Source organism: Macrobrachium rosenbergii, chromosome 51 (assembly GCF_040412425.1).
Source record: "Macrobrachium rosenbergii isolate ZJJX-2024 chromosome 51, ASM4041242v1, whole genome shotgun sequence".
NCBI lineage: Eukaryota > Metazoa > Arthropoda > Malacostraca > Decapoda > Palaemonidae > Macrobrachium > Macrobrachium rosenbergii.
The window spans coordinates 19,237,935-19,251,892 of record NC_089791.1 but is presented as its reverse complement, the minus strand read 5'-3'; the positions used below and the strand labels follow the sequence as shown (position 1 = coordinate 19,251,892).

At 41.7% G+C, this 13,958-nt stretch overlaps 1 protein-coding gene across 6 annotated transcripts in view; it reads left to right on the top strand.

Annotated features, from left to right (window-relative positions):
* mus101 (mutagen-sensitive 101) overlaps positions 1 to 13,958 on the top strand; it is a 106,760-nt gene that overhangs the window by 31,711 nt on the left and 61,091 nt on the right. The gene's annotated exons all lie outside the window — the stretch shown is intronic.

Below are 13,958 nucleotides of genomic sequence, written 5' to 3'. Positions count from 1 at the left end.
AATGTAGAAAATAAAATAATAATGATTAAACTTTTAAAACTAAATTATGATCACACTTATCTCCTTTTCCCTCCCCTCCAACCTCTTCTTATCCTAATCCCCTCTAATCTCCATTATTCTCCAATTCTTTACCTTCTATGTAATTTCTGATATTTTCCCCTAAAACTCCAGCTTTAGTCAGTACATCAGGTATTTGATACTTTCGTTTTATCCACCTCACCTTTATTTCTCCAGATTCTATTGTTTCTCATATTGCTGCAATATCTATTTTTAATCTCTTACAACTTATACTCCAATACTTGATTTTATTGCAATCATTTGGGTTTTACTATAGTTTTAACCAGTGCTTCTAATTTTCTCTCTCCTGCAATCTCTTCCCACAAATGTTTAAAATATATCAATCCTTCTATGGCCTCCCCCACACTCAGAGCTTCTGCTTCAATGGTGGACTTTGCTACTCTTCTGGATTTTCTGGATTTCTACCATATGGGACTTCTCCTCTTGCCCTCTGTCAAAGATATCACATAACCTAATTGTGTATGACCATCTTCAATATTCCCAAATGAAGCATCTGCATAGGCTTCCCAATAAGTCTTTTCATCTAACTCACTTATTATCACTTCTCCCATTATGCTCTTAGTTTTTCTCACTATTTTAATCACCTTTTTATATCTTGAGTTGTTCCTTCTTTGAAAGCTTCATTAATATCGTATGATATTAATTTCTGGCATGGTATGTAGCGATACCCAATTCAACTGTCCTACCACTGATCTATATTCTGTGAACTCCTTTTGCCCTAATACTCTATTACAGTACCTGTAAATCATTTAGCTTCTGGCTCTCTTATAGAATTTATATATACTGCCACTGATTAAGACAAATCCCATTTTCCTTATGCTCTACTATTACTCTTACATACTTAAAACTTTTACTTTCTTGTTCTCCTACTTGCAGTTTTCCTTTCAATTTCCCAATTGTTTCCTTTAAAAATCCTTCAGTTCCTCCATAGCAAAAATCATCTACATGTGTATATAAAATACCATTCAATTTATTGTCTTTCCTCCAAAAGAATATATTAGGTTCTAATCTACTTCTCTTGCCTTCAAGCTCCTCCACCACTTTTACCACCTTACAATACCATGCCTTTGCTGCATCCTTGAGCCCACTTCAACCATCTTCACTGGGTGGTTGTAAATATACATCTCGTATTTCATCACCTTGTAGATACACAGTTTTTACATCTAATGTATAACAATTCCAATCTTTCAATTTTATTAATCAAAAAAAATTTTACAATTTTGGCAGTGCGTGTAGGAGCGTCTTTTTCCCATTAGTCCATTTCTTCTTCAAAACCTCTAGCTACCAATCTTGCTTTACATATCTTTTTCCCCCCTTTTACCTTTTCAGTTACTATCCATCTTGTGGATATAGCTTTTTGTCCGTCATTTACCTCCTCATATACCTTGTTTTCCCTCCAACTTTGCAGTTCTTTTTTTTTTTTAGCTTTAATTATGCTTCTATTTTCAAATCCTAGCAAAACCTCTTCTTCATGTTCAATTTTTTCTACATGACTATAATCTCTTGAGTTAATCCATCCCTTGTCACCTGACTGTGAGTCTTCTACATTGTACGAATCAGCCCAAGATTTGCTAGATCTTTTTCATGCAAGACTTAATATAGTCCATTCTTCTACCTGTTCTGTATTTTTGTTTATAGCTCCAACTTATTTCCCTTTTTGAATTTGGGTATCTCTTCTATTAACTCACCTTCTGTTACCTTACTTTTCCCTTCATCTTCCAATATTTCCTCTGCTAAATCTCTTTCTATAGGCTGTTCTATATCTGCATTCCTTCTTCAGTCCATTATGATCTTTCCTTCCTGCCCATCTATATTCCCATCCTTCGATGCACAGGATTCATCCATCACAGTGTGTGTGTGTTATCTATTTTAGGTATCTTTTCTTTTTCTGGTGATAGTTTGAATCCTAGTAACATGTATTCTGGTTACTTCTCTTAGAATCCCCATGTTTAACCACTCCTGTTTTACCTGATACTCCCACTACCTGAGCAGGTCCTCTCGATTCATTTTCATTTTCTCTCTTATAGAATACCTTATCTCCCACTACTGCTTCTTCAAATTTATGTTCTCTGACATTTTTGCTTAAAGCAGTTCTTATTTTATTACAAGACTCATTTTTGATAAACACTTCTCTGGTCTTATGTGTTGCATTCAGTGTATCCCTTACTATGCTTTCCTCTGTACCTTTCACTCTGCTTGCAGGACTTGAACTTTCTTCTCCCATTAAATTTGGCAAAGAAGGGCTTTTTCCAAATACTAATTGGTTAGGGGAGAAGCAACCATTATTTATTAAGCAGTTCCTAGCACTCACTAGCCATCTTAATGCTATGGACCAATCCACTTCTTCATCATCTTTCATCTATCTTAAGCTTTCTTTTGAGTATGCATACCATCTTTTCACACATTCCATTGCTTCATGGAGATTCAGATGCTGTGGCCAATACTTTAATATTCCATCTTTTTGCCATCCTCCTTACTTTTTCATTTTGAAATTCTCCCCCGTTGTCTGATAATATTTTAGAAGGCACTCCAAACATAGCAAACCACTCGTCAAAAACTGACTTTATAATAGTTTTTGGTTTCATGTCTTTTATCCAAAAAGTCTGACGATACCTCGTTGCCATATCTACCATTACCAAGAACTTTCTTCTATCTCTCCCACATCCATTGCTGCAACTTCATTAAATGTTTTTAGCTGGGTTTCTTTTTGTATCTTTTACATACCTCACAACTTGCAATTAAGTCTTTTAGTAACTTTTTTATTTCCTCTTTTTCTTTCTCTCACAAACTATCACTCCACTGTGCTTCTTCTGTTAGCTTTCATATTTTATCTCCACTTCCGTGACCAAATTGTAGAAGTAACTTCATCTTTGCACCTTTAATTTCCCTTAGACTCTTTCCCTTCCATCCCTCCAGTAACAGTTTTTCTTCTACCTTCCTCTTCAAAATTGATATTCTTAAGTGGCCCTGTTTGTCTCCTCTTAACTTTACCTTCATTTCCCTAATACTTTTATTCTTAGTATCATTCATTTTTCTCAACTCTTCCTGATTCAAACCCACGACAGTGCATGCTATTCACAATTCCCCACAAACTGTTGATTTACATCCTGTGTCTAAAATTGCATCAACCTCTTCCCAAGAGTCTTCCTCTATTTTGCTAACTTCTCCTATATAAACTTTCTTCTTGTCCAGTTTCTGATTTCTTATTTTTAAAATTTTGAGGACATTCTCTAGCCCAATGCCATTCTGTTGTGCATATTGCACACAGTGTTACTTTTCCTTCTCTATTTATGGGATTTCTTCCGCCTCTACCTTGACTCACTTTTCCCTGATATCTTTGGTTTACCCTCTTTCTCCCAAAATTCACATAGCCTTCTGATCCCAACCATTCCCCCTCCTCTTTATTCCCTAATTCCTCAGATATTCCTTTGGTTATCTGTGACACTGTTTTGTATTCCAACTTTCCTTGACCATAAGCTGCTAATACCATTTGTTTTTGTTTTCTGTGAGGTTCGCTTGTTCTAGTACATGAAAACCTTTTGCTTGGTTCCCCTTCAAGCATGCTTTTCCCTATCGCTCTGCTACACACTGACTCTGCCTTTTCATACCTAATTATAAAATCTCTCATCTTTTCACTAGATTCTCTCCTTATTTTGAAATAGTTTTTCATTTCACTGTAATTTTCCATTAGTGTATCTTTTAGATACACTTCATCTAGCTTGGAGAGGATTACCTTTGAACCCTCTTTATCCGTAAGTTCATCTCTATCTATTCCTTTTGTTACTTATAAAGCTTTTCCTTTTAAGCTCATTCTTATCTCTATCTCCAGATATTTCACTACTTCTCCACATACCACAAGCCAAGCTTCGACTTGTCCTCTCCATCCTTTGTAATCGCCCTGTCCCGCTAAATCTCGGACAGTCTCTTCCATCAGATCCATTCATTTTTAACCAACCATGTTCTGCTACCACTTGAAAGTTTTTCTAGCCTAACCTGTCCAAAAATGCTACAAGTAGGCAGTCCACCCACCTGTTCATGTTGTTCTTCTTTTATAATCCAGCTTATGACTACAAAAAACCACAAAACAGACTTACAACCCAAAATTGACAACCTAATCATCAGAGAGCTCTCTCTACCACACCACAGTCTTTTCAACACTCCCGCCTGCATTTGTTTACATTTTGCTCCCTCCCGCCATTTGCTGTCCTATGACGTCACAATGAACAGATACTTTTAAACATAAAGAATGTTTTGTTCATGAAACTTACCTGTCAGATATATATATAGCTGTGTATTCTCTGTTAGTCCGACAGAATTTCAAAACTTACGACACACGCAGTGGGGAGATCAGGTGGTTAGTACCATTCCCGCTTCTGGGAGGCGGGTATCAGGAACCATTCCCATTTTCTATTCAGATTTTCTCTGTCGCCGGTACTGTCAACACTTGTTTTCAGTACCTCCGTCTTGGATTTCGGATAAAACTTGATTGTCACTTGAGTATTGGTTTGATTTTTGGTTTTTTGACTTGGACTTGTGGCTAGGCATACGCTATTGTGGATTGTTTTGGATTTGGCTTTGTTTTTTCCTGGGAGTAAGATGTCTGAATCTAGTTCTTCTAGTTATCGAGTTTGCCGTGTGCAAGACTGTAAGGTGAGGCTACCGAAAATTTCGGTAGATCCTCACACTGTATGCTCGGGTTGTAGAGGACATGTTTGTTTGTTGAATGACCGATGCAAGGAGTGTGAATCTTTGTCTGATGCTAGTTGGAGGACTTATGATTCTTATGTGAGAAAGCTAGGCGAGATAGGCTCAGGAGGTCTTCCTCCAGAAGTGGTAGGAGTCAGGTAGTGTGCTTTCACCTGTTAACCCTCCTGTAGACGTAGCTCTTCCCTAACCCTGTGGTGTTGCCCCAACCCTGGGGTTGTGTCTGCGGATGGTGATGCCCTGGCGATTATTATGTCTTCCATTCCCTTGGAAGCTAATATGCCGCTCTTCAAAGTGCTGTGAAGTGCAGTGATAGTGTCCGTCCCCCTAGTGTTGTGGAGGGGGCGTCAGATCGGGCCGTGCATAACGCCTCTAGGTCTAGACCTCTGTCGGACTCCCAGGACTCAGGGAGTGGGCAAGTCGAAAGCCGCAAGAGGGTTACGCCGGACCCCCCCGATCTGGCGCCCCTTCGCATGTCCTGATGACGCTTCCCAGGCTGCCAAGGATCGTGCACGGCACGAATCCTAGGATTGCTTCTCTTCCCCGATTCCTCCTCCCCGCGTCCGGGAATGGAAATCTCGATTCTCGCCCTTTGAAGAGAAGCTTCAAGGGGGGACGCCACGTCCTTTTTCTCGTGACGCTTCTTGGCTCTTCTCCGGGAGGATTTTGACGCCATCCCACCGCAGAAGAGGACCAGGACGCCATCGGACGATGACGCTTTTGAGCGCCTCCGCCGCTCCAGAAAGAAGGCTGTTGCTTCCTGTGAGAAGCAAGAAGGCGCCTCCTTGCCCCTCTTCTTCTCATAGGATCAGTCCTTCTCCTGAAGTAGAATCTTCTCCTACTGTAAGCTGCTCCTTGGCATGCAGGAGCAATTGGCTTTTTAATGGCCCAGAAGGAGACCGGGTTCGTGTCGTCGTCGAAAAGGATTCCCCGCTGCCGATCAAGAGGTCTAAACCTTCCCCCTTCTCCTTCTCTCGCTCGTCTGCGTCTCGTCATGCTTCGCCCGCTAGAAGTCCTGTTGCTCAGCGTTTTACTGGTCTTGGCAGGGATCGCAATTTCCGCTTGATACGCTTCACGCTGCCAGGCTTGACGCCGCTCACGACCCTCTTGTTTCTCGTCATGACGCTTCTCATGCTGCCAAGCGTGGCGCTTCATGCTGCTAAGCGTGGCGCTTCATGCTGCTGGCCTGACGCTTCTCATGCTGCTCGACAGGACGCCTCCTTGCTGCTCGACATGACGCCTCCCTTGCTGCTCGTCGCTGACGCCTCCCTGGCTGCTCGTCAGGACGCCTCCTGTAGCAGTTTCGCAAGACGCCTCCTTGCTGCTCGCACGGCGCTGCCTTCTTGCTGCGAGGCACTGACGCCTCCTCGCTGCCGCACTCACCAGGACTCTCGCCGGATCGGCCGTCAAGAAGCTTCGCCGGGATTCTCGTCAGGAAGGGGGGAACTCCGCCGTCGAGACTCTCATTTTGATTCTTCTGCTCGTGACTTTCGTGACTCCTCTCGACTTCTTCCAAGCAGAAGTCCCTTTTGCATGTTGGTCTGCAAGGACTTCGTCCTTCCGGTTCTTCTCCTGCCCCTTCCGTTGCTCCTGTGGAAGAAGGAGAGCTTTCTTGCGCTTCGGATCCTGCAGTTGAGGATCAGACATCTTCTTCTTCAGCTTCTGCAGACTACCAAGTCTTAACTAGGCTGCTGAAAGACTTGTTTGGGGACAAGTTTCAACCCTCTGCTCCTCGCCTCCCCTCGCAGCTTACCTCGTCCTAAGTCACAAAAGTCTTCTGGTTTTGTGAAGATGGCTACGCTTCTCTCTACGAAGAGGGCCTTTAGCAAGGTTCAAGAGTGGATGGACTCCAGGAAGGCTCAGTGCAAGACTTCTTTCGCCCTACCTCCATCAAGATTGAGTGGAAAAGCAGGAATTTGGTACGAGACAGGAGAGGAGGTTGGTTGGAGAGTTCCTTCCTCTTCCCAAGGATTTTGCCAGCCTTGTGGACGCTCCCAGAAGGTCTCTCCTTTCTTCAGCTAAGGTGTCCTGGTCTTTATCTGAGATTGATCACCATCTGAAAGGCCTTTTCAGGTCCTTAGAAGTTTTTAACTTTTGGACTGGTGCCTGGGAGTCTTGGATTTGCAGGCTCGAGCCCTGACTCCATTAGCCTGGGAGACTTGTTTAGTGTCCTATCCTGTATGGACAAGGCGGTTAGGATGGCTCCGAAGAACTGGCTGCCCATTTCTGTGCGGGCCTTTTAAAGAAGAGAGCCATTTACTGCAACTTCACGGCAAGTCGGTCTCTCCTACTCAGAAGGCAGAATTGTTGTTCGCTCCGCTTTCTAGCCATCTTTTTCCCCAACCCTTAGTCAAGGATATGGCCTCCACATTGCAAGAGAGGCTACTCAGGACCTCCTGGCCCAGTCTTCTAGACGTCCTGCAGCCCCTTCGACTTCTTCCCTTGGACAGACTTCCAAGATTCAAAGCCCTTTCGTGGGAAGATCTTCCTAGATAGATCGCCTTTCGAGGCAGAGGTCCCTCAAGAGGTAGAGCCCCTTCTAAGACCAGGGGCAAGAAATGACTCCTTAAACCTTCAGACACCGGTAGGAGCCAGGCTCCTTTCTTTTGCAAAGCCTGGAGAGAGAGGACGGACAGCTGGTCCCTCCAAGTCATCGAAAAGGGATACAAGATCCCATTCCTCGTGTTGCCTCCATTGACTACGATTCCCCATAGATCTGTCGCCATCCTATCATCAGGAGAAACAACAAATTCTCTTCAACCTGCTCGATCAAATGCTCGAGAAGAGGCTTGTGGAGCAAGTCTCGGATTTACAATCCCCTGGCTTTTACAACAGGCTGTTTCTGGTTCCGAAGCAGTCAGGGGTTGGAGACCAGTTCTGGACGCCAGCAAGTTGAACCATTTCGTTCTGAAGGAAAAGTTCGTAATGGAGACGTCCCAGTCGGTCATGGGAGCCCCTAAGACCAGGCGACTGGATGGTTTCTCTCGATCTCCAGGACGCCTATTTTCACGTCCCTATACATCCTCTATCGAGGAAATACCTGAGATTTGTCCTGCGGGGACAGGTATTCCAGTTCAGGGCCCTTTGCTTCGGGCTCAGCACAGCTCCTATGGTTTTCACGATCTTGATGAGGAATGTTGCAAGATGGCTTCGCCTTGGAGGAATAAGAATCTCCCTTTATTTGGACGATTGGCTCATTCGAGCCTCGTCAATGACAAGGTGTCTGGAGGATCTTCACCTGACTTTGACCTATGGAAGTCCCTGGGACTTCTGGTGAATTTCAAAAGTCCCATCTGACCCGACTCAGTCCATCGCTTTATCTGGGGATTCAGATGGATTCAGTGGCTTTTTTTTTCCGTCTCAAGAAAGACAACTTCAGTGTTTAGAAAAAGTTTCAGCCTTCCTGAGGAAAGAAACATGCTCGGTGAGGGAATGGATGAGTCTGCTGGGGACCATTTCATCACTGGAGAAGTTTGTTTCCTGGGGAGACTGCACCTCAGACCGCTTCAATTCTTCCTTGCAGAGAACTGGCACGACAAGGAGAATCTGGAAGCTTCTCTGAGTATCTCGCCAAAGGTAAAGAATCACCTTTGGGTGGTGGCTCGATCCTTCGAAGTTGGCAGAAGGCCTTTCTCTTCAACTTCAGAACCCCGACCTAGTGTTGTTTTCCGACGCGTCCATTTCGGGGTGGGGAGCAACACTGGGGAGGGAAGAAGTGTCGGGCACCTGGAGAGGGGAACAGGTGTCCTGGCACATAAACCTCAAAGAATTGGGGGCGATTCAGTTGGCCCTTCTTTCTTCGAGGAGCGAAGTCTCGAACCGAGTTGTCCAGATCAACTTCGGACAACACCACGGCCCTTTCATACCTCAAGAAACAGGGGGAACTCACTCGGTCCCTGTTAAGCCTTAGCAAGGACATTCTTCTGTGGGCACAGGCCCGAAATATTACGATCCTCACGAGGTTTGTTGCAGGCGTGAGAACGTCCGTCGCGGATCTTCTAAGTCGGCAGCGACAACTGCTCCCGACCAATGGATCCTACACCAAGAGGTGTGTCAAGGACTGTGGAAGCTTTGGGGGCGTCCCCTTGGTAGATCTCTTCGCAACCTCCAAGACGAAGAGACTTCCTCTTTACTGCTCCCTGTTCTCGACCCAGGAGCTCTCTCAGTGGACGCTCTTCTTTGGGATTGGTCGGGATGGACGTGTATGCCTTTCCTCCGTACAAAATCATCGGGAAGTCATCAGAAAGTTTGCGCGTCGTCGGAAGGGACGAGGATGACGTTGATCGCCCCATTTTGGCCTTTCGAGGAATGGTTCACAGAGGTCATGTCCTTCCTAGTAGACTTTCCGAGATCTCTGCCCATGAGAGTCGATCTACTCAGACAACCCCACTTCGAGAGGGTACCACAAAACCTCCCCGCTCTGTGTCTGACTGCATTCAGACTATCGAGAAGCTGGCCAGAGCGAGAGGTTTTTCTAGACCAGTGGCGAAAGCTATTGCCAGGGCGAGAAAGACTCTCTTCCAGCAATTTGTACCAATCGGTGGACCGTTTTGGAGATGGTGTAGAAAGAAGGGCATTTCCTCCACCACGACCTCTGTGAGCCAGATAGCAGACTTCCTCTTATTTCTGAGGAGTGATGTGAAACTTGCAGTCTCGACTATAAAGGGGTATAGAAGCATGCTTTCATCTGTTTTTAGGCATAGAGACTTGGATCTGTCTAACAACAGAGACCTTCACGATCTCTTCAGATCCTTTGAAACCTCGAAGGTGCCTCGGCTGAGACTCCTTCTTGGAATTTGGATGTTGTGCTTCGGTTCCTCATGTCCAGTTCGTTTGAGCCTCTTCGTTCTGCGTCATTGAGGAACATTACTAGGAAGACTATTTTTCTAACCGCTCTAGCAACGGCAAAGAGGGTTAGTGAACTGCAAGCCTTTAGTAGGCATATAGGCTTTAAAGGGCATAACGCGGTTTGTTCCTTAAGCCCTTCCTTTTAGCGAAAAATGAAAGCCCGTCTAACCCTTGGCCCAAGAGTTTCAAATCAAGGGTATGGCTGAAATCCTTATTCAAGAGCCAGAGAGTCCTTTGCCCTGTTAGGCTCTCAAAGTCTACTTAGACAAGACGAAGGAAAGTCGAGGTCCCTCAGATAGTTTATGGTGTTCCGTAAAGAGACCGGACTTACCTATGTCAAAAAGAATGCTCTGGCTTTCTTTCTGAGAGATACGAATATTAAAGCCCATTCATCCTGTCAAGACTCTGATTTGAAACTTCTGAAAGTCAATGCTCACGAGGTGAGGGCGGTTGCGACTTCAGTGGCTTTTCAGAAAAATATGTCACTCAGCAACATTCTGGGTGCCACATTTTGTGGAGCAACTCTGTGTTAATTCCACACTACCTGAGAGATGTGAAGACGACATATGAGAACTGCTTCTCGCTAGGACCATACGTTTCCGCAGATACTTTCCTGGGGGCAGGGGATGACACTCATCCTATCCTATAGAAAATGGTTGGATAGTGTTTTTTTGCGGTTGTTGGGTCGACTGCCTGTGGCGGACTTCCCAATCGTTAGCTTTAGTTGCGTTATCCTAACTTAGTTAGGCTTGGTCAGGTGGTTGGTTTTGCTTCGTTTGCCCTCATTGTATGGTCAATATGGTCTTGTCACACTGTGGTCACGTCCCGTTGACAGATCATCTAGAACTCACCAGCTATACAGGTCACACCCTTGCTGGAGACTCTAGTTAAGCAGAAGCGGACTTGGGTGACAGTAATCACGAAGTCAGCTATGCTAACAGGTAAGAACAAAATATCTTTCACCTACTTGTAGTGTGTTTTTCCAAATCCTATTCTGTCTGTACCCACTCCAATGGTGGTATTCAGCTATATATATATCTGACAGGTAAGTTTCATGAACAAAATGATATTTTAATGATAAAATAAAGTTTGTTCATACTTACCTGGCAGATATATATATTCATAGTGCCCGCCACCTCCCCTCAGGAGACAGTGGCACTAGAAAATCTGAATAGAAAATGGGAATGGTTCCTGATACCCGCCTCCCAGCGGCGGGAATGGGTACTAACCACCTGATCTCCCCACTGCGTGTGTCGTAAGTTTTGAAATTCTGTCGGACTAACAGAGAATACAGCTATATATATATCTGCCAGGTAAGTATGAACAAACTTTATTTTATCATTAAAATATCATTTTGCTATAAAAAATCTTATAAAATTAAATGTGCTTTTTATACATTTCGTAACACCATACCATTTCATTAATGCAGAAAATAGAAATAAAATAATAATGATTAGACTTCTAAAACTAACATATAATCACATTGGTCTTGAGAAACTTCTTAGTAATAACCATCATTAACAGAACATCAGCACCTTTTGTTCCTGTAAGGTCAATGCTAGGTTTCCCAGGTCATCTTTGAATTCCGGACTTTAATGCATACCTGAGGTTACTAATTTTCTGATAGTTGTATTAACTGCATGGGACCTAACTCATCCACAAAGATAGGACTCAGACATTATTCTCAAGTCCAGGTTTTGTCTCATCAGTTCCAGTGTTAAAAGTTTTTTGGTACCTGTGTCATGTGAAAGTAAAATGTTTATTCATCTTTAACGTCATTTCTGTTGTATGATGATGCCCTTCAGGGCATGAATAGTCAAAAGTACAGTATTTGCTGCTACATGTGGTAAGTAAGCCATCTGCTATTTTTCTCTTATAGTTCTTTTTGGATTTGTAATCATTGCCCTCTTTGTTTAATATCCGTACCAGGGTTTTGACCTTACAATATGATTCCCTTTTCACTTTATAGTCTCAGGGGCCTGTGTTAATATCAGTCCCATGAGCTTTGAATTGCACAGTTTATTCCAGTAATCTAGTTCTAAAGTTTTTCCTCAGTAGCACATTCCTTCCTTTAACCCTTAAACACCGAACCTCTATTTACAAAAACGTCTCCCGTATGCCGGCGGCGTTCGGTGAATTAGCACCGAAGCGGAAAAAAAGTTTTTTTCAAAAAATCACAGCACACTTAGTTTTTAAGATTAAGAGTTCATTTTTGGCTCCTTTTTTCATTGCCTGAAGTTTAGTATGCAACCATCAGAAATGAAAAAATATCATTATCATATATAAATATTGAAATATATGACAGCGCAAAAAAAAATTTTTCATATATAATTTTATACAAATCGCACTGTGAGCAAAACGGTTAAAAGCCAACGGGTTATTTTGTTTTTCTTTGTATTGTACACTAAATTGCGATGGTTTTGGTATATAACAAATTGTAAAACGATCAAAGCAACACAGAAAAATATTATCACAAAATGATGCATGAATTAAATAACGCTGGATTTAAAAAAATGTTTTTTCAAAAGTTCACCATAACTTGAAATATTGTGCTAGAGACTTCCCGTTTGTTGAAAAATGAAGCTAATTGATTGAATATTACTAGACTGTAAGTGTTTTAGCTTACAATTGCAGTTTTAGACCATTTCGGTCGAGTTAAAGTTGACCGAAAGTCGAATTTTTCTATTTATTGTGATTTATATGAAAATATTTCAAAACTGATAAAAGCTACAACCATGAGTTATTTTCTGTTGTATTGTGCATGAAATTGCACACATTTTCATATATAAAACTTTATGTAACGACTAATATAAAAACGGTGAAAATATTACGACAACGTGGAAGAAAAAATTTCTGAGATGTTCGGCCGAGTTACCCGCAAGGCGTAAGGAAAATGTTTTTTCAAAAATTCACCATAAATCGAAATATTGTGCTAGAGACTTCCAATTTATCGCAAAATGAAGGTAAAACGATTGAATATTACTAGAATGTAAGAGGTTTAGCTTACAATTGCGTTTTTTACCATTTCGTTCGAGTTAAAGTTGACCGAAGGTTGAAATTTTGGCAGTTATCGTGATTTATGTGAAAATATTTCAAAACTGATAAAGCTACAACCATGAGCTATCTTCTGTTGTATTCTATATGAAATTGCGCACATTTTCATATATAAAAGTTTATGTAACGACTAATGTAAAACGATGCAAACATTACGACAACGTGAGCGAAAGAATTTCTGAGATGTTCGGCCGAGTTACCACGCGCAGAGCGTAAGGAAAAGTTTTTTTTTTTTTTTTTTTTTTTTTTTTTCAGAAATTCACTATAAATTGAAATATTGTGCTAGAGACTTCCAGTTTGTTGCAAAATGAAGGTACATGATTGAATATTACTAGAATGTAAGAGTTTTTAGCTTATAATTGCGTTTTTGACCATTTGGTCGAAAGTTAAAGTTGACGAAGGTTGAAATTTTGGCAGTTATCGTGATTTATATGAAAATATTTCAAAACTGATAAAAGCTACAACCATGAGTTATGTTCTGTTGTATTCTACATGAAATTGCGCACATTTCCATATATAAAACTTTATGTAACGACTAATATAAAATGAAGCAAACATTACGACAACATGACGAAAGAATTTCTGGCGTGGACGTAAGGAAAAAGTTTTTTTCAAAAATTCACCATAAATCGAAATATTGTGCTAGAGACTTCCAATTGGTTGCAAAATGAAGGTAAATGATTGAATATTACTAGAATGTAAGAGTTTTAGCTTACAAAAATTGCGTTTTTACCATTTCAACTTATCGAGTCAAAGTTGACAGAAGGTTGAAATTTTGGCAGTTATCGTGGTTTATATGAAAATATTTCCAAACTGATAAAAGCTACAACCATGGGTTGTATTTTGCTGTATTTTACATGAAATTGCACACATTTTCATATATAAAACTTTATGTAACGGCTAATATAGAACAGTGCAAAAATTATGACAAAATGACGAAAAATTTCTGAAATTTTCGACCGAGTTACCGTGCTTGGAATAAGAAAAAGTTTTTTCAAAAATTCACCATAAATCGAAATATTGTGCTAGAGACTTCCAATTTGTTGTAAAATGAAGGTACATGATTGAATATTACTAGAATGTAAGAGTTTTAGCTTACAATTGCATTTTTTCGACAATTTCGTCGAGTCAAAGTTGACCGAAGGTTGAAATTTTTGTAGTCGACGTATGGTACGTCCAGTTGGCACCCAACAGACAATTTTAGTTGATTTATGATACGCCCAGTAGGCGTTTAAGGGTTAATTGGAATATAGATTATATGAGTGATGGGTTTG